This window comes from Rousettus aegyptiacus, unplaced genomic scaffold (assembly GCF_014176215.1).
Source record: "Rousettus aegyptiacus isolate mRouAeg1 unplaced genomic scaffold, mRouAeg1.p scaffold_m13_p_5, whole genome shotgun sequence".
Classification (NCBI taxonomy): domain Eukaryota; kingdom Metazoa; phylum Chordata; class Mammalia; order Chiroptera; family Pteropodidae; genus Rousettus; species Rousettus aegyptiacus.
In genome coordinates, this window is record NW_023416308.1 from 92,808,090 (window position 1) to 92,829,194 (window position 21,105).

A 21,105-nucleotide genomic window follows, 5' to 3' on the forward strand; every position below is an offset into this window, starting at 1 on the left:
CTCAGTGAACTCGTCACACTCTAGATACCTTGGCTTTCCTTATTTCTCTCCAGTATTCCAAGTTTGCCACTGCCTCATAGCTTTCTCATGACCTTCAGTTTTGCAAAACTTTCCGCCAGCCAAAACCTCCACCTATCACCACCATCTTCCCAAGCCTGACTCCTTCTCTAGGTTTAATCCAAATGTCCCCACCTTAGGGATGCCTTCTCTGACTAGATGCGTCTTTCAACCAGCCTCTATTTCATTAATCCTATATTTATTTATTAATTATTTTTTGTAACTTTCTTCCTCTGGACTGTCTTATTTATGCCCTCATCTGCTTATTCTCTGACTTTTCCAAATTCACTGTAAGTTCCTTGAGCCCAGGGATATTTATCTGATTCGACACTGCATTTTCTGAACCTAAAACAGTGCTTAACACATAGCAGTCGCTTAATAAATATTGGTAAACTAATGAAATTATTCAAAATAATATTCTTGATTAGAACAAGAGGAACGATTTAAATACTAAATATTTAAGTATTTGATTACCTCAAGAGAAAATGGATTAATCTCTACATCCCAACAATTAGAATGTACATGAGAACAAGTCTCACATCTAACAGCACTTGCATAGGCAGTGCAAGTCAGGAAACTCTCATTTATATCATCTCACGGCCGACAAACTTCCTTTCATTGACACAGATTTCCAATACTCGGTCATCGACTTGTGGTCAAATATTGCTGGCCTGGTTGTCTTTAGACTTGTCTTTGCCTATGTCTGCCCCAATTTAAAAATGTAATTATTTCTACTTAAAAGATGGACAAAAAATCAGAAGAGACATCTCACCAAAGAAGATATACAGATGGCAAATAAGCATCTGAAAAAATGCTTAACATCATATGTCATTAGGAATTTGCAAATTAAAACCACTAGTTACCAACCATTACATGCATACCTGTTAGAATGGCAAAACCTCAAAACACTCATAGCACAAAATGCTGGTGAGAATATGGAGCAACAGGAGCTCTCATTCATGCCTTATGGGAAAGCAAAATGGTACAGCCACTTTGGAAGACAGTTTGGCCATTTCTGACAAAACTAAGTATACTTTTACCAAATGATCCAGCCCCATGGTATTTAACCATGAGTTGAAAACTTACATCTACACAAAAACCTGCATATTGATGTTTATAGCACCTTTATTTACAATGGCGAAAACTTAGAAGCAACCTATATGCTCTTCAATAAATAAATGGATAAACAAAGTTTGGTACATTCATGTAATACAATTTTATTCAGAATATTATGAACCCTAATTTAAACTATGGATTTTAGTTAATAATAATGTGTTAATACTGGCTCAACAATTTTAACAAATATACTATACTAATGCAAGATATTAATAATAAGGAAACTAGAAGGAGTATTATTGTAGTACATAGGAATACTTTATACATTTTCTGCTCTATTTTTTGATACGTTTTTCTTTAAACCTAAAATTACTCAAAAATCTAAGGTCTATTTTTCTTAAATGTAATTCTCCCAGAGTAATATTTAAATACAGAGCATCTTTTTGTAGTTTCTCTGTATCAACTTGTAATAAGAAAATTTGAAAAACTGACTTGTTTTGTCATTCCTATCCACTTAAGAATTGATTTATTATTTTTCTTCTTTAGGTTAGTTGAATAACCAAAGGCCAAAAATATTCCCAAATCCTGTTTAATTCAGGCTGTGGGATTCTGTGTTTTTCAAAGTTCTGTCTGGAATGGCTTTTATAATTGCTAAACAAACAAAATGTCAACCTTCTCAGAGATCTGTAGGTCTTAGGAAAAAATAACAAAAAATAATTGTAATAATAATCAATTGTATCTAAACTAACAAGTATTTAGTTTTCTTCCTCAAGAAAAAGTAAAATTTTGTCTTTGATATAAAACCCTCACAGTAATAAAATGTAGAAATCAATATGTGTCATTTGTTATTTGTAAAATAGAGAATAACATCTCATTTGTTAGGGTAGGAAAACAAATTCCAGTACTAGAAGAGTGCTAAAATTAAGATATCTTAATATCTCTCAAGTCTTCTGTAGTATATGGAATAATACTCTTCATGTTATTTCACATAATATCGTGAATAGTTCTTGTGATTTTCTGGCCACAATCTAAGATGAGTCAAGGCTTGAAAATCAAGCCACATTAAAGAGGATCAAAAATTATGAATTAATGTAATATTTGAGTTGACAAAAAATGTTGTCTCTATATTGGCTCAAATAATCATTATGGTATCACCTAGCTTTATCTGTGTTAGCCAGTGGAGTAGTTAGTTTCACAATAGTTTTTCTCTTTTATTACTTTTCCTAACAAATATCTACTGTACAGTAAATGTTAGGGACCACGAAACTGACCAGTGATATACAAAGCCTGAGTGAGTCATTGATTGCTAGTCTCCTGACTCACCCTTATAACTAGCTGAAAGGTTGTCTTCTCACTGATGAAAGTCTTTCAGGAGGCAAGGCAATAGAACGTATTGATGAAATGTCTAACAACGAAAAATGCAATTGCAATTCACTGTGAAATTCTAATTGGGAATCTGTTTTAAGACTTCTAAGTTGAGAGGTAGTTCCATTTGTTTTCCCCTGCTTGTAGGGCCAGTGTTTTAAAGCCACCTGATTGCTAGAGGAAGCAGCAATGACAGATCCTGAATTTATTTCCAGGTGATTTGATGGCACAATCCAGAGAATAGAGCTTCTTTCCTGATACTCTTTATCTTTACTGAAACCTGACTTCCCGGGACCACATGAATTTTTAGCTTTCCCCTTTGGAGGAAAAGTGCTACATGTGTGAGGTCTTCTTCTCAGCGCTTAATAGAAATTATCTCAAGTAACTCTCTGAAGTAGGCATTACTATCCCCACTTTATAGGTGAAGAACCTGAGACTCAAAAACTTAAATTGCCTGTTCAAGGTTTCAAAACCAAAATATGGCTGCATTTGATTCGGTGGTGTTCTAATTCTTTACTAATGATGCTCCCACTCCCCACATACTCTAAGGCCAGCAGAGGAGAACACCGAAGTTCTCCAAATCATTGTTGTTTCTCCTTTCCCATCACCTTTATCTTTATATAGAAATACTTTATTTAACTCTCATGTAATTTTGCTATTCTGCACAAGTCTTCCTTGATAATATTTGCTAATATACTGGTCTTTTCTTCACACCTAATGTGGCTTCAGTCTTGGACTTGGATGATTTCAGTATTCATGTTGATGATCTATTTTATACCCTGATCTCAATATTTCTTAATAGCTCCTCTGAGATCCCTCACATCCATTTCAGAAAATCACGGAGACATCTAGACTTTGTTTCTTTGTTTTACCCCAAAACACTTCATACATGAAACACTAAACTCTGACATATCACTCTCACCACTATTGGACATTGTTACATCTCTCTTATTCTTTAATTATTCTTGTGTATCACCTCATCGGTATTCCCTTATCTAGACCTCTCAGGCTACTAGTCTCCTTGGATTATCACTTAGTTGTCTACTTTGGTTTAGAATAATAGAGGAATGATGGTAAAACTATTAATATAATTTATTGCTGTTTAGCTGTTATTTGCCATGCATTGTGGACAGCACTTTATATGTTTTATAAACTGAGTCTCAGAGAGTAAAGCAGACCATTCGATGTCGTATAGTTAATAAGTGGCATAACTAAGATGACAAAACAGGCCCCCGCGTCACTCTAATGCCCCTGTTCTTTTCATTATATTGTGCTGCCTCATTAGCATAGACTCTGACATGCTCCTGTGATTACTGCTGTCAGCTCTCTTATCTGCAGAGCTTTACCCTTGAGTCATCACCATGCAGTCATAGAGGGTCTCCAGTGCTGTGTAACTATCTTTCTCTATAACTGTAGTCAGCTTCCATTTCTAGCCACCTCAACTGTGACCGCAAAACATACTTTCCCTTAAACTCCTCAAACTCTTCACCAAACAAGTACCTATAGTTAGACAAAAGGCACAAGCCTACACACACACAAGATAAATTTGCATCCTACTTTATAAAGAAAACTGAGGTTTTCAGGCAAGATTTCTCAGCATGCAATTCCCTTTTTCTTCTTATTTGAACCTGCATGCATGCTCACAGCTGTCGTTCCCATCTCAGTAGCAAAGATGTCATCCATCCTCCCATCCAAAGCTAATCCCTCCACCTGAGCATTGGGAGTACCACCCCTCAGAACCTGGACCCATAAATTTTCCTCTTTCATAATTTCATGTACATTTATCCTTTTTAGCCTCTATTAAGTCTATAAGTATGTAATTTTTAGGAGTAATTTTTGCCTGAAAGTAACAGAAAATCCTTCTATCAGTGGCTTAAGAAAATAGGGATCACTTTTTTTCACATAGCAGAAAATCTGAAACTAGAAAATTGCTCAATGGTTTATAGCTTAGCAATATCAGGAATAATGTAGTCTTAATTTCTATCCTCTCATATAAGTATATGGCTGCAGTTCCATGCATCATACCTTTTTAGAAAGCTCCCAGCAGATTCCCACTCTGATTTTAACGGCTATAACTTATTAGTCATATTGTTTTTGCAATGGTACCTAGAGTACGTTAGAGAATGAGAGGATGAATATCTAATTTTCCAAGGCTAAGTAGTGAAGGCAGGAAAGGAAGAAGGGAGTTGGGAAAGGACACTGTTTAGTGAACCTCCAGTGTCTGTCAAAGCAAATATGTTTGTTTGCTTCAATGTTTTCTATATTTAAAAGAGGAGGTTATGCAAAAGAAGATTGTGTCAGATCTGGACTTGGAATTAGTGCTTCTGTGTTTAGCCTATGTCTCCTCTTTTCTCTGGACTGCTTCAAAGTTAACCCTCTGCAGGGATTTGCTGGCAACCCAGTTCCCTGATTTCTGAATTATCGCTGTGAACATTTACAGCTGTGACCCCCTCAGTCCAGATATAGAAATTAACACTCCTCATCCACTTCCATCTGAAGACATTTGTTAAAACAATCTTTATGTTGATTATTTCTCTCAAATTTGCTTTGCATTTATTAGTTTTCACATATTTTTTCCCTTCTACTATCACTTAACACTGTATTTAGAGAGAAATTTGAAGGTGTGTGGAATCTGCCTTCTTTAACAGAGAGTTTTATCTTATTACATCGAGTGTTATTTTTGTGTTTGTATTTGTCACTAGATTCTGAATTATGGAGGCAGAATCCATTTATCTACTTTGTTTCATTTCCTCAGTACCACGGATACTTCTTGAATACTCTGTATTGACAGACATGAATTGATGAATTAATTGATTGAAGACTAAATGCTTACAAAGGTTTAAATCCAAATATTCAACTTAGAGTAGAGGATTGCCCCTTTACCACCTCATGAAGTAGTGAAATTAATTTCACATGTCGGATCCTTAGTTCTCAACCTTTAAATTAAAAATAATACTATCCATTATTTTTACTTCATATTCTATCCTAAGGTAATGTCAATACTGGATATTAACATGCTTTATGAATTAAGAAATTTTAGCACTTGTTATTTGATACATTTTCTCTTGAGAATTATATAGGATCTTACAAAAGAATTAACTAATCAATTCAAATTTATTAATTTTTCAGTTCCTTCAAAAGGAATTAGAAAATTAATTAACATTCATTAAATGTTTATTGAATATTTACTGTGTACCCTTGATACACCATAAATATATCAGTGAGCATAAAATCAGTTCATGTTCACATGTGGACAATACAAGGTAGGTGTATTAGTTTTTCATTTACTGCTATAACAAATTGCCACAGACTTATTGCTTAAAACAACAAAAAATTGATTATCTAACGTGGTCAAAATCTGGCGTATCAAAAGTCTGACATATTTCATGTGTTATAATCAAGATTTAGTCTGGATTGTTTCCTCTATGGAGGCTCCAGAGGGGAATTTGCTTCCTTGCCCTTTCCATATTTGAAGGCTGCCTGCATTACTTGGTGCATAGTCTCTTGCACACATCTTCAAAAAAGTCACAACAGCGTAAGTCCTTTTCACGCTACCATCTCTCTGGCTTGACATTGATTTCCCTACCTCTTTCTTTCACTTATAAGGAACTTTGTGATTACATTGCACCCACCCTGATAATTCAGGATATTCTACCTATTTTAATTCATCTACAACCTTAATTCCCCCTTTTTAATGTAAGGTAACATATTCACTGGTTCCAGAGATTAGAACACGGGCAGACTGGGAGGCCATTATTTTGCCCACCACAGTACCTCTGTCCCTTATCTCATTTTACTCCTTTCCATTAAAAGTTATCAAACATTAGTCTGTGTTTCATTATGAATCTGTGCTAAAGCAAAGCAAATGGTAAAAACAAAGACATATAAAGCAGTGTGACCTGTTAGAACAGCTATAATCAACAGGACGAGTAATAAATGTTGGAGAGGATGCCGAGAAAAAAGAACCCTCATTTGCTGCTGGTGGGACTGCAAATTGGTACAGCCACTATGGAAAACAGTATGGAGGTTCCTCAAAAAGCTAAGAATTGATCTACAATATGAACCAGCAATCCCTCTACTGGGTATTTACCCCAAAGACTTGAAAAGTCATATCTGAAAAGATATTTACACACTGATGTTCATAGCAGCATTATTCACAGGATGTGGAAGCAACTGAAGTGTCCTACGATAGATGATTGGCTAAAGAAGCTGTGGTACATATGTACAATGGAATATTACCAGCCATAAGAAGAGATAAAATATTGCCATTTGCGACAACATGGATGGACCTCGAGATAATCATGCTCAGCGAAATAAGCCAGACAGAAAAAGCTGAAAATCACATGATATTACTTATATTTGGGATATAAACCTAAAAACAACAAATGAACAGGACAAGCAAACAGAGACTCATGGACATGGACAACAGACTAGTGGTTACCAGAGGGTAGGGGGTGGAGGAGGAGTGAGGAGGTCAATGGAGTAAAAGGGGTCAAATATGTGTTGTCAGAAAGAAATCTAACTATGGAAGGTGAATATATATAAATGCCTTACTGTTAAAATGTATTGGATTTCATTAACCAATATCACCATAAAAATTAATTAATTAAAAAAAAAGCAGTGTGAATGCAGGTAGTCTCAATTAAAAAAAAAATCTATGAGAAAAAATGCTGTGTAAATTATAATGTGACAAATAAAAATTGGTTTATTATTCTTTCCTACTTGTAAGTAGATATAATAACAGTCAGAGAGCATTCCTCCAGCACTCCACTTCTTAAGGAATTTAGTAATTGCTATTTCATGTTAATGGTGAGGATATTATTTACTCTACTAGAGTTTGAGGTCATTTGAGGCAAAAACTCTAGTTCATCAGTTTATTCCACATTGCAGCCAGCACACTGGTCTGGTGTGAAGTAAGTAGGATCCAGGTACTGTGATGGGTGCTGAGAATAATACTGAGAATATAAGAGTAGTCTGTATTTTTCCCGAATTTAGAAATTAGAGGCAAAGATATGTTCATGTGTTATTGGCATTGCAAAATGAAATAGAAAGAAAAGAGAAAAACTGCCTGTAACAACAGAATATTCTTTGTCATATCTCCTACTAATGTGCACTTGTTTTGTGACTTACAGAGTTATACAAGTAGAAATTATTTGATAACCTATGCCTTGTATTCTCCCAGAAGCTAACCCTGAGGTAAGAAATTGGATGTAATGTGTTGGATATGGAAGGTGGAGAAATTATCAATAGAGAGATGGAAAGTGAGATGGAGGAAGAAAGACAGAAAATAAAAGGTAGATTATTAAGACAGTGCCACTAAAAAATTCTACATTTCTGTTTTGAGAAATAAGTAATAAATCAGAGCATGAGATACCCTCCAATATGTGTTGGAGCAAAGTTTCAGATACAATATTGATGCATTTCGTTTAAAATTTTAGGTAAACTTAGAAAAATATAGGGCAATCTGTTTGCTCAGTGGTGATTACCACTTATTGTCAATGCAAACACTAACCATCGCGGAACCAAAAACTTGATCCAGGCTAAAACAGGAAAAGAAGCTCTGCTTCAGACCTTTAACTGCCCCTCCTTGGTTTAAGCAATCACGTAGCGACAAGAAACCTCGGTGTTGCCTGCAACATTTTTTCCTACCTTCTCTTTCTTGGCCTCAATGCAACCTTGTCATCTTCAGCCAGACAAGTTAAGAAATTTGTGAACAAATAAAGTATAAAATCATATTGATAAAAGAAGAGTTAATGAAATCAGAAGAAAGACAGTCTTTTCTGTATTTATTTAAGAATTATCTAATAACGACTAAATGTAATGCACTCTGGGAGGTATATTTATGGAGGGGACATAAACACAAATTAAATTGCGACCCTGGAGAAAAGTAATATATGGCATAAAATATCAGATCTAGTGGAAGTTATAAGGTATCTACATAGATGATTATAATGTATCATAGAGAATATGATAAAATGATGTATGCAGGATCTAAATATATTGCTATGGGATTTCCGAAGAGAAAACAATTAATTTTGCTTAAAGGGCAGAGATAGGGAAAGTAGCTCTAAAGATAATGTTTAGACACATGGAGATAGAGAGAAGGCGGCAAAGAATTACAGATACAATGTACAGTAAAAGAAAGAGGACAGACTCTAGGAAATGTGGAAAAAAGTTAATCATTTAGGCTGGAATGTTAGGTAAACTCAAGAGAGCAGTGATATGAAGCTGTAAGGTATTTGAGAGACTTGATCAAAAAAGGCCTTGAATATACTAATTGGGAAAATAATTGGGAGTCAGACAAGCTTTTGGAGGATTAACCTCGTAATTGTCTGAAGAAGGGTGGGACCCATGAGAGAAGCCACTGTCCCCATAAGACTTAACTGAGATAGAGATATTTGTTAAAACTGAACATGCCAAACCTCATAAATAGGATTCTACTTTTTACTAGTATTACATTTCATTATCACTTTTCATTAATTTTTCCTAAATAGGAAAATCAGACTCTAAAGACAAAGCATAGTATTTGAAATCCATCTCAAATGGATTTCATTTGACACAGGGGAGGGGGAAGGGAGAGAGGCCCATTGAGACCTTAAGAAATTGAACGATGGGCATTGTTTGACTTTGATGAATTGATGTGTGTTTGTAAAAAAATTCTGTTCTGAAAGAACCAAACATTTTCCTGAAAGGCTGGCCCCTTTTCTCTCTGATTTTAGTCCCCTTTTCCTACCTCTGGTGTTACATACCTTCAACTTTTAAAAGGAACATTTTACTTCCTCTCCTCACACCTGGCAATACTTTCACAGACAGCATATGTAAAAAGTCACTTCTATTATGTTCTCTTTCAATCCAGAGAGTAACACTGGGACGAAAGTATATTCTCTCAGAACACTCCTGTTGCTTCAGTTAGATTACACAGGCTGTGATACAAAGGGACCTCCCGTAGGAGGTTAGCATTCAGAAAACCTCTTGGGGAACCAAGCGAGGCTAGGAAAACGGCTTCCTGATATATTTATGGTTATTTATAATGCAGACAGCCATGCCAAACGATAAAAATAGGCATTTCTAAAACTAAAGAAATAGCAGAAAAGCTGTTGCCCCTAATCAGTGTCTCTCGTAATTTGTCATGGATTCTCTTAAGTAAACAGTTTCATTTAAAAGCATTTTATTTCTGATAGTAGTCCTCTGCAGGTATGTTGAAAATCTAAGTTCAAATCAAATGAGAAAAGTTGCACAATTTCTAATACCAAGCCTCATGAAAGGTGTAGATCTGACTGAATGCAGCACCAAGAGACTTATGGTATGGTATATTAGGAACATCTGTTGCCAGGCAAAGTGACATCTAAAGATGCTGGCACCATCTCCCAGTAGATGTAGTTACTGTGTTTGCTTAGGGTAAAGCCGGTGAGGTTCACAGTAAAGTGCGCTATCAGCTAAAAGGAAACTGCATAAAATGGGCCATGGGGGTTTGTTGTTTTCTTTGTTGTTTTTGGTTCGTTTTGCTTTTTTATTTCCTGCCAGCCCCACTGTGACACAGTTCATTTTCCCCATGGCTCCTCCTTAATCTCCAAAAGATGCAACAGGTATATTAAAATATAGTTATCCTTTGGTGACCTGAGCTTTAATGAATTCTGGCAGGTGTTTGTTTTTCATTATAGGACAATATGTCCTGGACGACAGGTGTGCACATCTTTTTAGTGAATATCGAAAAATAAGTTTTCAATGCCATCGTTGTCATTACTCTTTATTGCATGTGGCTCTAGTTTTCCCCTGAGTGTCACCTGCTTTGTGAATGTAATTGCATTTGTCTTCACAGTATGGTGTGCAGCTGTCAACTATAATTATCCTGGTTTTACAGATGTCAAAACAGACATGCTGGCCTTTTGTGACTTCCTCAATGTCACAAAACAGAACTAGACCTGCAGCTCTTTCCTGGATCTACTAGGTTACCCATATATTTAAATAGGAAGAGGAGGGTGTGAGGCAGTTAGAAAAGGAAAATGGTATGGCTTTTACTTCCTATTATACCCTCTATTTTCACAGGCCCATTTAATCTTGTTTGTCAGGTCTGTATATGGGAAAACTTAGAACTTTGAGCTTCCAAATCTTGTATATTATCACAAAGCAAAGTAAAAGGCAGAGTCAGCATTTGAAGGTAGGTTCATCATTATTTGTCTTTATCTCTCAAAGGGACTGCACAGAAATTACAACTATATCTGGGTTTTATGTTTAGAGAAGTAGAGATAAATCCCAGGAAAGCAACAGTGGCCAGGTTTGGAAAGAAAGAGAGTTTCGGATTTGGATTGAATGTGGGCACCAATGAGAATTGTCTAAATATGAAGCAATCAGTAGCCACTAAATTTTACCTGTCAAAAGGTAAAGGTGACAATGGAGCCATTAGAAATCAAAGTTTTATTAAACGGTTCAATGGCAATTAACCACCTCTTTCTCACTTGAAAATAAACAACCACTAAGATTTGGTGAAGAGAGATTTTTTTTATATGTAACAGCTACATTTGTACAAAGAATATCATTTCTACTGATATAGGGAAGAGGCATGAGAACTACACAAATTGACTAAACATTAAATTAAGTTGTATTCAGAGCCTGGAGTGTGCTTCCAGACCACCGAAAACCTAAAGAACGCAGGAAGATGCCTGTTGGGATTACTCACAAACTATCCATGCCCTTACCCCTGCATATCCATATCTTTATCACTGCATACCCATACCATCAAAGGAAAATAGGAAAACAGTCTTTTAACTGTAATTCACAGAAACTAAGAATCACATATAAACAATTCCTCGGACACTCAGGGTCTCGCTCATTCTCTGTGGAGTGTTATTCCTTCCCTAATAAACTTTCTTTTTGTTTCTAACAATGGCATGCACTTGAATTCTTTCCTGCACACAGTCAAAGACTCATTTCCTCTTGTTGTAGGACTTGAATCCTCACTCGGGGATTCACCCCATCCTGCATCACTACCACAATTAAAAAAGGTGAAGCAGACTATATACAAAGATCATTGACTTCCAAGATCTTATATTCTGCTAGCTTTTTTATACCTTATTTATTTGAAAGAAGTGGTAAGATAATTCTACTGTATAAGTTCTCTGTAAGATTTTCCTATTTCATAATGGAAAACTGAATGTATAGTATATTGAATGAGAGAGTAAGTTTTTATGCTTTTAATTAAAAGAGAAAACAGTACAATTCTGTTTGTACATAAACCAAACTATAACATTCTAAAGATCAAAAGCTTGACCAAAATACCAAAATGTAGTGGTATTAGTTTTATTTAACCCTAACTACTACAGCCGTGGACATTATTGCTGTCATTTAATGCCCAAACTTTATGTTTGAATTTAAAATGTTCAATTTGAGATCAAATGAGTCCATTTTACAATACTTATTATAAGCCATATTGAGAAAAGTTTGAGGCAATAGGTACAGCTAAAACTAAGTGGAAAAAAAGAAATTCTCTATGATTTAATATTTCTCAGTGACCTAATGTCTTTAAAAGTGAGCTATAATTATGTACTCAGACTGATTGGAGAAAATCAGAAGACCTTTAAAGTAAGATAACCTGAGCAAAAGCTTAAGAGCTTAGTTTTCTGAATTTTTTTGAGTTTATTCTCAGCATTCATCAGTTTACTAATGCTTAATAGAATCTACCTCAGTATAAACTGAGATATTTGGCATTCAAATCAGGAATTTGAATAGCAAGCTCATAAATTACAGATGATAGAATCACTGAGCCATGGGAACCTTAAAGATTATCTCTTCAATTGAGAGAGGAGTAAATTAAAAGTGTTAAAAATTTCAAAGAGCTTTCTCATACATTCTCTTACTCGTTCTCATAGCACTTTTGCAAGGTAGGGGCATAGATAGTAGTCATGTGTTGTTACAAATGAAAGAAACAACACACAGATACCATCACCACGTTGTTTCCTGGAGGTAGCAAGCATCCTGGGGGACTGCTGAGGATACTGGGGCCTGGAAGGCAGGCACAGAATAGTCAGGAGTATCTGATTGGAAATCACCAAAAATCTGCAAAAATCTGCGGGACAATGCGAGAAGGAGACTCCGATGAAAAGTGCAATAGCTGTGATGTTGTGAAATATTCACATTTAAGGGTGTCTCCCCCTGCACAAGGAGAAAAAAGTTGACTAAATCTCTAGAAACTTATCAATGGAGAAAGCAACTGATGAATCTGCCTAACAACCATACTCTTGTTTATTGTCCTTTGCCTGATAACCTCCCGTATTTACCAATCCCCCCACCAAACATCTTCTTTTGTCTTTATTTGAAGATAGTATTTAAGGTTGTAACTTGGGTCATTTCAGGAAGTTACTTAGTTTTCCTGAATATCTCTCATGTAGACAGGAGATACACGTGTTATTAAATTTGTTTCTTCTTCTCCTGTCAATCTGTCTTTTATTCAAGTGGGATCTCAGCCAAGAACCTAGAAAGGTAGAGGTAAAATTATTTTTTTTCTTTACATTTCTCCAGATCCAGCAGAAGCCCAGGGAGGCTGAATATGCAGTTATTATAATAAGTTGGAGGCAAGACAAATATGGTTGTGTAGCTAGGCCATATTCTCTTTCTTTCAGCTTTGTGCTTGAAGAAAGTCACTTATTTCTCTAAGCCTCCATTTTCTATTAGTTTTGTCCTCACAGAGTTTGAAATTTAAATGGTTTAATTCATGTTAAATTGCTTATTAGAATGCTGAGAACACAAAAGCCCCAAAGCGAAATAACAAATAATGTTTAAAATATGCCCCTCTTATTGAGAAAAATTTTTTTTTTAGATGAGCCAGGCCTATAAGCAATATGCCGGCATCTGAACATGGAGTGTATTCCTTATAATTTAAGCATCTGATCCAAAGTGATTGGAGACAGAATGGAAAGCAAGTTTTGTTCTTTCTAAATCACTTATTTTCCTTTAATAAGTTATTATAGTTTTCTAAACTCTTTTTGAATAAAAAAATTCCTTCCCTTTATTATTCTCAAGTGGTATTTAAATCAACTCACAAATATTCATCAGACTATTTATAACTATTATTTTTAATTTCATGAAAACTCTGGATAAGAGGTGACATAACTATTTTAATGTTCTCCCTTGTGGGGTATGTAAACATTCATATAGAACAGTCACTCAATTTACTCAAGTTTGGTACCTTAAGAGATAGATTCTGAGTCTTCAGTTAGGAAAGAAAGATTGTTTGTCCCCCCGAGTCAAGAGGTATATTTGACTAAAGCACGAAAGAGAAATTAAGTTTGTAAATAGTTGCAAGCATTTTACCAATTAAATTTTTTTTTAATTGCTAAAAGCAAAAAGACATTTTAAATTCAATAATATGATATTTTTGGTTTTCCAAAATACATGTCATGGCACTCCTGGTTTTGAGGAACACTGTGTCTTCTTTCTGAAGGCTCTTTTATCTCATGTAACCAGAAAAGCCATGGTAAGCTTCTAATTGGTTTTTACTATTCTAGAATTTCAAATAAATGGAACCATTTCATATGTACTTATTTATTTCAATTTCTTTAACTTGGCATATCTTGCAATATACCCATGCAGCTACATGAAACAATTCTTCCCTTGTTATTCCTCGGTAGCATCAGGAATAATCAGTTTGTAGTATAATCAATTTGTTTATCCATTAACCTTTGGTAGACATTTTATTTGTTTAGAGTTTTTGGTTATCACAAATATAGCTTCTATGAAGATTCAGATGCAAGTTTTTTAGACATTTTAATTTGTGTTGAGTATATACCTAAAAGTAGAAGTATTTGGTCATAGGGCTGCTTCTGTTTTATTAGAAACACTCAGACCATTAAAATATTGAGTTCTCATTCCACATTTTCACTGGTATTTGGTGGTGGCGTTAGGTAGCTAGTCAGACATGAGTAACAGGGGAAACAAAGGAATAGGGACCCAGCCCAGAGACCGCCCAAAGAATAACCCCATGGTAGTAGAATTCTGGGTACGCAAATGCACACTAGGCAAAGAGTTATATAGCAGCCAGGTGTCAGTCAAAATGACCTTGCTTGCCAGTCACCTAGTAATGCCTTTGAAACCACCCATCACAGTGCAAACATAATGCAGACATTCCCACTTCTGGAGTCTTTTTGTGCTAGTTATTGCAGTTGTTACAGTGCTCTGTTACAGCTCTCGTTGCCAAAACCGTGTGCCTCCTTGGTGTGTGCTTTGTCTTTCTAAAATATACTTTTAATAAATCTTTTCTAAATCTCACTTGACCTTTGATTCTTCACTGTGTAAATGAGGAAGAACTGAGGAAAAATGCTGACTACACTTCTGCACAGTTATTCCTCCCTACTTCTCACTGTCGGGGCAACACCGAAGTTCAAATTGGCCCCAAAGGTAACATTGTCATTCTTCTATTTTGCTTACTTTGCTTTAAGTTTAGCCATTTTAGTGGATATGGATAGTATCTCATTGTGGCTTGATTTTGCACTTCCTTAAAGCTAATGATACTGAACACTCTTTTTGTGCCTATAGGGCATTTGTATATCTTTCTTTCTTTCCTTTTTCTTTTTTCTTTTTTTTGATAAAGTATCTGAATCCACTGTCTATTTTTATTGGATTTCATGTCTTTATATTATTATGTTGTAGGGGGTCTGTATGTATTATATATGTAAATTTTTTACATATGTTTTTCCAGGATTGCCTGTGCATTTTTTTACACGTCTCTTTGATGACTGTAAGCCTCCTTTTTGATGAAATCTTACTTATCTTTTTTTTATAGTATTGGTTTTTGTATTTTACCCTAGAAAAATGTACTTTCCTCCAAGTTACTAAGTTGTTATTTCATAATTTCTTTTAGAAGTTTTATAGTTTTAGATTTTATTTTTAGTTCTGTGATGCATCTCAGATTATTTTTATGGAAGATGTTAAGTAGTCATCAAGTTTTTTTTAAAGTTAATATCTATGGATTATTAATTGAAAAGATTTTTCTTTCCTTATTGATTGTTTTGTTGTATGTTGAAAATTGATTTATTTATGCCTACAAATTTACTTCTAAGTATACATGTGGCTCACTCTATTTGATTTTTTTCTGTATTTAAACTGAAAATAGCTATCTATAGTTTCAGATATGTTTGGATTCAATTCAACAGAATCCTGGAATTGTTCACATAGAGAATGCCTAAGACTAGCTTTGTCACTTTTACAGTAAACTTCAGGGAACTTGGTATGTATAGTTGCTCAGTCTACCTTAGTGTTTGCTGTTCTTCCATCCTCTAATCAGTCTTTACTGTCCTTTAAGTGTTGATAATATCCTCTCCTCCTTGCAAAATGTCTCAGTTTTTGGCAAATCTGCAAGAATCCACAGGTACCTGCCCCTCGGTATGAGGTGACTGTGGCTCACGCCTTCGCTCAGTAGGACTTGTTTCTCTCTGGACCTCAGCTCCTGTGATTGCTTCCACCACTCCTCTCTAGCCATATAGCAGAGTGTGATTTACATTTTGTTAGATTTTGATATTGTTTCATGGTAGCAAGACTCTCTCCTGATCTTTTAAATGCCAAATGACAGAGGAAGTCTCCCTGGTGAAACAACTGAAAATAAATTTTAAAGTAAAAATTTTAAGGATGTAGATCCATTGGGGAGAATAATTAAAAATGAATTTTTATTTAAATTTTTTCAATGTCATCTATTTATTTTCCTCCTCCTTAGCATGACAGTCATGACAGACTTGAAAACCCATATCCGAAAAGATATTTGCACACCGATGTTCATAGCAGCATTAATCACAGTAGCCAGGACATGGAAGCAACTGAAGTGTCCTATGATAGATGACTGGCTAATGAAGCTGTGGTACATATGTACAATGGAATATTTATTCAGTCATAAGAAGAGATGAAATACCTGCATCTCTTGCATGGACCTCAAGATAATCATGCTAAGTGAAATAAGCCAGACAGAAAAAGTTGAAAATCACATGATATCACTTTAAATGTGGGATATAAACCTAAAAGCAACAAATGAATAGGACAAATAAACAGAGACTCAGGAACATGGACTATAGACTAGTGGTTACCATAATGTAGGAGATGTGGGAAGAGGGGGGAGGTCGAGGATAAAGAGGGTCAAATAAAGGGTTTAGGGGGAGGGTGAAGTGGGTAAAGGGGATCAAATATATGGTAGCTGAAGGTAATTGGATTTTGGGTGGTAAACACACAATAGAGTATACAGATGTCAACGTATAATGTACACCTTAAAATTATGTAATTGTATTAATCAATGTCACCCTAATAAACTTAATTTAAATAAAAATTAGAAATAAAACTGAAAGTAAATTAATTAATTTTAAGAAATCATAATGTTCTAACTTTTTTTCATGGTAGCAGCCTTATATTAACCAGGCTATTATGTGTTTCTGTTAAATATTATACAATTGTGCTATTTAAATAATCTGTCGCAAATTTATCTTAAAATATAAATTATTAATTTACTTATATAGTTTATTTTGATGGTAGCAAAATTCTCATATAAAAATCTGCATTTCTTAACCTTCTTTCTATATAAGTGTGAACATGTGACATAATATTTTTGGACAATGAGATGTGTTAGTTTTTGGATGGGGCTTCTAGAAGCTTTTCTTAATGGAATAGGGGACTCAACTACCTATTATATTTTGAGTTTTATTCTTTTCTATTTCTTCTTTACAAAAAAAAGATGCTAGAATTGGAGCATCTGTCTTCCTGTTATAAACCAAGAACACATGCTAAAGATAAGTAAATATATAAAAATATAAAAGTTCGGAACCTTGCTAGTCTCATGAAATCACCACCCCAGTCTGAAATGCCAACTTACATATTTCTGTGTGAGAAAAAGAAAATCTGTGTTTTGCTCTTCCAGATTTATTTGCAGTTAAATATAATTAGTAACCAATAAGCTAATTAATTATGTCACCATTGGCAGATACCAGTTCTGTTCTGAACATCCCTTTTATTCACTTAAAATAAGTGTAATAAATAATAAACGTAACAATCTCAATAGATGTGCTAGAAGGATTAAATTAGAGTATACAGATAAAGTGATTAACACAATTCTTGGCAGAGAATTTACACTCAATGGGCTGCAATTAAAATGGTGTACTATTCGAGAATGAAGTCTTCCTTCTTCCTTACTGTATTTAATGTTATATTTGAGAGAACAAATCAGCAGTCAAATGCTTGACTTTATTTTAAGATAGAGATAATCATGTGTCTTTACATCTCTTTGTTTTGTAATTTTAACAATGAAACCAGCGAGGAATCATAGAATTTATAAGACACAGTTTTCCAGAAATTGTTGTCTTTGTACCTTTGAGAAGTCCCCTGAGTAACATTGCTGCTCACCTCAAAATGCAGAGAGGAATATATGCTTTAAAGGTGGATGTAATAAAGCTTTAATGAAAGCAAAATGTAAAAAATAATAGAGTACAATCAGATATTTTATATCTTATAAACGTATAAAGGTAGGTTTATTTTTACAAGGCCATAAAAAGGCAGAGTGATGTTAATTTAGACAGCTGAATTGTTTCAAATAAACAATGACTTAAAAGCAATCTCCATAGCAAATGTGCTAATGATTTTGAAAATACTATTTTAAGTAAAATCCATCCAAGTATGAAATAAAAACATAGAGCATTAAATCTTAGATCTACTTTAAAGTGATGTATTATTTACTTATCGCTTTTAGAAAATTTCACATCAACAGAACAATTAATCTCTCCTGATTTAATATGTAATTGTTTCTTTTGCATAATTATATATATTTCATTTACATTTCTAAGAAATCATGGAACTTAAGCTAATATCTGACACTTCAAAAGAGCACCCTGTGCAAATAATTGAATTAGCTGCTTGATTAACTCTATTTACCCCATTCTTTTTCTTTTTCATTCATGCCATTTATTTTTTTCCAGATTCACTCAAAAAGTTAATTCTCTATAATTTATTGGATAAGAAAATATTTTTTCTTGGTGTATTTGGCTGACTTGTTTTCATATGTGAACTCTGCATTCTTCATTTTCCTAAAATTACTTCTAAAAAACAATTTTAAAAATTGTCTGCTGGGCATTAACTGTACAAATGTATAGTCTCCATATACATTTCATGGACCTTCCATATATCTCCCTAGAAGATATATGGAACGTGCATGAAATCCACTGACGGTAGATTAAGGAGGTGGAAGGAAGTATAGCAGGGAAATCTTTAAGATTGGATAAAAGGCAAAATAGAGAAACATAATACTTTTACGCTGGTGGGTACAAGATAGTGAATAATGACCATTTATAGCGCATAGAGATGGTATGCAAAGAACAAGATAACAATGAGGGTTCTGTGGTCTCGTGCTCTTTCTGTCTTGTGGTCTAGTGTCAGCAGTTGGGACTCCAAGGGGTAGGAAAAGAAAATTACTCTGAATTTTCAAAGATACAGTCATCCTAGTAAGAGAGGAGGCATCTGAAAAATGTAAAGGGTAAAGGGTGTGCAGAAATGACTGACTGAGCAGGTTATAAATTAATCGCACCCTACAGATCTTTAAATGGCCTTCTAGAAACTCTTGCCACACCTAACGAGGATCTGTACACAGATAAGACTGGTGGTCCTGGAATTCCTCTCCCCTTGCAGCCCCCACCTGAAACTCCCTCTCCCAACCTGAGTCAGGAAGTGCACGGAGACCCTCAGAAAAAGGAATCACGCGTGCCTTGTGAGTCGGAACATCACTTGTAAAATTCTCAATTTTAGCAGGAAATGAAATGGGACGTCTCTTGCAGAGTTAATCTTTTTAGTAAACCTAGTTAAGTTTTCTTCCCTCCTTTCTTTGGAAAAGAGGCCCTCTCCCTCAAATCCTGATAATTGTGCCAGAGTCTCAGATACTCTGGCTATTGATAAGGGTCATCAGCCATTGTTAAACAGACATGGTGTTAAGCCAGGCAGGACCCTTAGCATGTGTGTGTGTGGGGGGGGGGGGCGGGGGGGGGACTTTAAGCCAAAGGTCTTTCTTTTTACTCTTTAAGAAACCTGTTAACCAAGCCTGTTTCCCTTTACTCAATAGGAAAATCAGTAATAGAAATTAATAGATTTATGATTTGAATAACGAGTTTGTATTTTCTTTTCCTTGTCTAGGGACTGAGGTGGCATTTCAGCAGGAAACCCAAGACCCCACCCTGACTGAGGCAGAAAGGGAAAGAGCTCCATGAAATCCCTGTAGGCAGGGGTTATGGCCATTCTCAGTAAGAAACAGATATGGAAGAAGACCTCCCGTCCCTCAACATCCATGCTAATAATAAGGGGTTCATGGCTCTTAGAAAAGAAGTAGGCAGGAAAGTTAGTTACAGGGTTTCACAGGGGTTTTGGGTTTGCCTGCAAAGACAGGGATCAGAAAGGGTCCGCCCTAATCCACTCACAATTAAGCAAGCCAGAAGGCATTTTTTTTTTAACTCACAAAGAGACCAGTAGGCAGAGATTTAGGTACCAGTTTAAGCTAGTCACTCGCACCTGTGAAATGAAGAGCCCAACAACCTTCAACTCACCTGAGTCTCATTATACCATACTATAATATGATCCATATGCTCGGAAGTTCATTAATATCATTATTACAGACAGAATTCTGGGGACAAACATGTGCAAACAGAGCAAAATGATGAATCACTGAGCCCTGTCAATCTTAGTTGTCAATCAAAGAAGCCCATTCTAAGTAACCGCTCACAGCAAAAAGGAATAAAAACCCTGAAGTCTTTGTTATCAGGCCTTTTGAGACACACTTCTTTTGCTCAAGCCTGCTTCCACTTCTAGAAGTGCCCTTTTCCTTCTAATAAAACTTTTCTTTTCTTCTGTATTTCGGTGTCTTGCTCAATTCTTTGTTCGAGACATCAAGAACCTGGACAACTCTCCGGGAGAGGACCCCATTCTCCAGTAACACTCGCATGGAACACTGCCAGGGTATATAAGCTGAAAGAAATGTAACCGGAACAAACTCGTGCCTTTTGTGTTGTCTAGAGCCACACGCGCTCCACCAACCTAATAAACTCCTTCCTCTAACAAAGTTCTCTGAGCATCCAAATTTCTCCTTCAGTGTCCCTTCCTGCAACACTAGGTGCATAAGAACAATGGACAGCACTCACTTCAGATAAAGATTGAACTTGTAAAGGAGGCTACCGGCCCCGCCGGGATGTGACTACCTGCTTTGGCTATGACCTGCCCAGCTATGAATTTGTGATCAGACTGTCCTATGTGGTTACTTTTGATCAATGAGCTTGTTGGACCTGCTATGTGACGCCCCCCTTCCCCGCCCTAAGCTTATCAGGTTTATTGCATGGCCCCTTTTTTGTTCACAACTTCAGAGCATTCTTGTGAGAATTAATCGAGGTTATCTTTACTAAGTATCTCGCACAGAGTAAACATTCAATTCATATTTATCATATCTGGCAGAAAGTATCCAGGCAGGTTCTTTTCCAAGTCCTTGTGATTACATGAATAAAGGAATCAAAATGAAGGCAATCTTATCTGATTGTGATGGATTAAGAGACCTCACAATTTAAAATCCAAAGGAATTCATCAATATGAAAGGGCAAAATAATGAACTTCATTAGAGTAAGTAAAAATTCTAAT